We start from the raw sequence: 3,329 nt of genomic DNA, 5'->3' as shown, positions 1-3,329 counted from the left end.
CCAGTACTTTGGAAGGCTGAGGCAGGCAGATCAGGCGAAGTCAGGAGTTCAAGACCAGCCTGGCCAACATGGTGAAACCTCGTCTCTACTAAAAATACAAAAATTAGTCAGCATTCTGGCACATGCTTGTAATCCCAGCTGCTAGGGAGGCTGAGGCGGGAGGATCACTTGATCCTCCCAGGAGGATCGGAGGTTGCTGTGAGCAGAGACTGTGCCACTGCACTCCAGCCTAGGCAACAGAGCAAGATTTCATCTCAAAAAAGAAAAGAAAAAAAAAAAAAAACCTAACTTTTTAGCTTTGCCCAGCTTTCCACAATTAATCTTGACATATAAAACAGTGAGTCCCACACATCTCTGGGCCAATTTTTGCTTGAAAATGGCAGCTCTCTAGCAGCTGTTTGCAACATCAAGGGGATGCACAAGCTCCTCCTCACTTTCCCTGCCTCGGGGCGACCAAACCCTTCTGGTGAGGCACCTGCCAGCTGAGCTGACCACTGAGTTCTTGAGAAAGAGGACTTGCTGAAGTACTTGCTGAAGTACTTCAAGGCACAGTTGGTACATGTCCTGTCAGATAAGGGGCAGCTGAAACATGCAGCTTTTGCCACATTCTCTAAAAAGCAGCTATAAAGGCATTGACAAGACTCCATCAGTCGTTGAATTTGCAAAAGAGAAAGACCAAGCTCACTCCCCAGGTCCCACTTCAGTCTCAAAAAAAAAAAAAAAATTCTGATGACCCTGTCAAAGATGATAAAGAAAAGAAAGAACTTGGTTATTTAACAGTAGAAAATGGAATTGCACCAAACCATGGGCTGACTTTTCCTAATTCATGCCTCAAATATATGTATTCACCACCTTCCAGCACAATCCTAGCAAACAGAGTAAATGCTTTGGCAAGCATGCCTAAGTTCTATGTACAGGTCCTTCATCTTATGAATAAAATGAATTTGCCCACACCTTTTAGACCAATTACTGTGCGACCTCCCATGTATGAAGACCATATGCCATTGCATGCACGTCTTCCACCCACATCTCCTCAGCCACCTGAGGAACCTCCTTGGCCAGACGATGATGAGGAATTATCTAGTGAAGAATTAGAATATGAAAGCAGTGATGATGAGCACTGACAGAGAAGGAACAAACCAATGGAACTAGCAAATCTTCAGCTCAAAAGACCCAAAACAATAAAGCAGCACCATGTGAAAAAAAAAGAGAAAATTAAAGGATATGTTGAGCACACTTTCGTGTCCTTCACACAGCAGTTTACATCCAGTGCTGTTACCTTCAGATGTATTTGACCAACCACAACCTGTAGGTAATAAAAGAATTGAATTCCATATATCTACCGACATGCCAGCTGCATTTAAGAAAGATTTAGAGAAGAAACAAAATTGTGAGAAAAAAACTATGATTTACCTGCTACTGAAGTTGATGCATCCAATATAGGATTTGGAAAAATCTTTCCCAAACCTAATTGGAACATCACAGAGGAGATTAAAGAAGACTCTGATGAAATGCCATCAGAATGTGTTTCTAGAAGGGAACTGGAAAAGGACAGAATTTCTAGAGAAGAAATGGAAACACTTTCAGTTTTCAGGAGTTATGAACCTGGTGAACAAAAATGTAGAATTTATGTAAAGAATTTAGCTAGACATGTTCAAGAAAAGGACCTTAAGTATATTTTTGGAAGATATGTTGACTTTTCATCAGAAACACAGTGGATCACATTTGATATACGTTTGATGAAAGAAGGTCGTATGAAAGGACAAGCTTTCACTGCACTTCCTAAGGAAAAAGCAGCAGCAAAAGCCTTAAAGGAAGCTAATGGATATGTGCTTTTTGGAAAACCCATGGTGGTTCAATTTGCTCAATGTGCTAGGCCAAAACAAGATCCTAAGGAAGGAAAAAGAAAGTGTTAAAAATTAACAAAGGTTTCTTTTGAATCCTGTATCTTTCAAGTGCTTTCCAACTTGGATAAGAAGAAATTGACCACCTGGACTATGGAACTGTCCATAACAGCTTTGAAAGTATATTTAAAAATTAAATATATATGCCTTTAAATCAGTGTATTGGAACTATATTACATGTATTTTAATGACTTTCTTCAAATATAATCAATTATTTTCTTTTTCTTTTTTTTCTTTTTTTTTGGGGGGATGGAGTCTTGCTCTGTTGCCCAGACTGGAGTGCAGTGGCACCATCTCAGCTCACTGCAAGCTTTGCCTCCTGAGTTTATGCCATTTTCCTGCCTCAGCCTCCCAAGTAGCTAGGACTACAGGCATCCGCCATCACGCCTGGCTAATTTTTTTTTCTGTATTTTTAGTAGAGACAGGCTTTCACCGTATTAGCTAGGATGGTTGTGATCTCTTGACCTCGTGATCTGCCCACCTCGGCCTCCCAAAGTGCTGGGATTACAGGTGTGAGCCACTGTGCCTGGCTGCGAGTACAGTATTTTAAGTCTAATAATGAAAGAATGCTTACATGTCACATAAAAATGTTATCAACTAACAATTAGAACATCTGGAAAGTTTTTGTATATGTGATTCCCTAGTACCTAATTACTGGACAAGCTTTTAAAAAATACACGCTTCTCCCACAAATGATTAAAAAAACCTGTGATTAGTCACACCTGTAACTTGTAAGTTTATTCATTAGTTCATTCAGTAGTTACTTATAGACTACCTACTCTGAGCCAAGTACTCTCATAGAACGTTGAAGAGAAACATATTCATTAACTTCACTCATTCATCTAATAAATTCTGAGAGGTAGGCTCTGTGCTATGTGCTAGAGATATGGTAGTGGATAAGACAAAGTACAACCTGGGAGATAGACAATCAAATAATCACAGTGACCAATTCAAGAGGCAAGAGAATGTTCAGGAAACCAAGGCCAGGAGAGATTGTGACTTTCCCAGGGTACCCAGTTAGTCAGAGAGGAAGCTGGACCTAGAATCTGTCTTCCAGATCTGTTCAGAGGTTACAACATTGAAAATGGCTGTCACTCCCTGCATTCCCGCTATGCTACTTCCTGTGCTGGGTGCTCATTTATCCTCACACATGATGACTCCATTTCATTCTGATACCTTAAAACGATTCTGGAAAGGGAATCCTCAAAGGCCCTGCAAAATCCTGAAGGCTTTACCTTCCTGCATTCTCCCTGCCCCCAACACATCTGCACATCTCTGAGAGGGGCTCAGTTCTCCCTGGCTCAGTTCCCTGCCCAGGTGACAGGTGAGCAATTACAAAGCCATGGAAACTATTCCCAGAACACTGGTTTTCAAGCATGGCTGAATGCCATAATCACCTGGTCAGGGGTCGGGAGAGAGGGAATG

At 41.2% G+C, this 3,329-nt stretch overlaps 1 pseudogene; it reads left to right on the top strand.

The window, feature by feature from the left end:
• Nucleotides 1-376: 376 nt before the first annotated feature.
• On the top strand, nucleotides 377-1,916 carry LOC102124276 (RNA-binding region-containing protein 3 pseudogene; annotated as a pseudogene).
• Nucleotides 1,917-3,329: the final 1,413 nt, after the last annotated feature.

This window comes from Macaca fascicularis, chromosome 2, assembly GCF_037993035.2.
Source record: "Macaca fascicularis isolate 582-1 chromosome 2, T2T-MFA8v1.1".
NCBI classification, from domain to species: Eukaryota; Metazoa; Chordata; class Mammalia; order Primates; family Cercopithecidae; genus Macaca; species Macaca fascicularis.
Note: the sequence above shows the minus strand (reverse complement) of the source record. Positions and strands in the feature narration are given on the sequence as shown.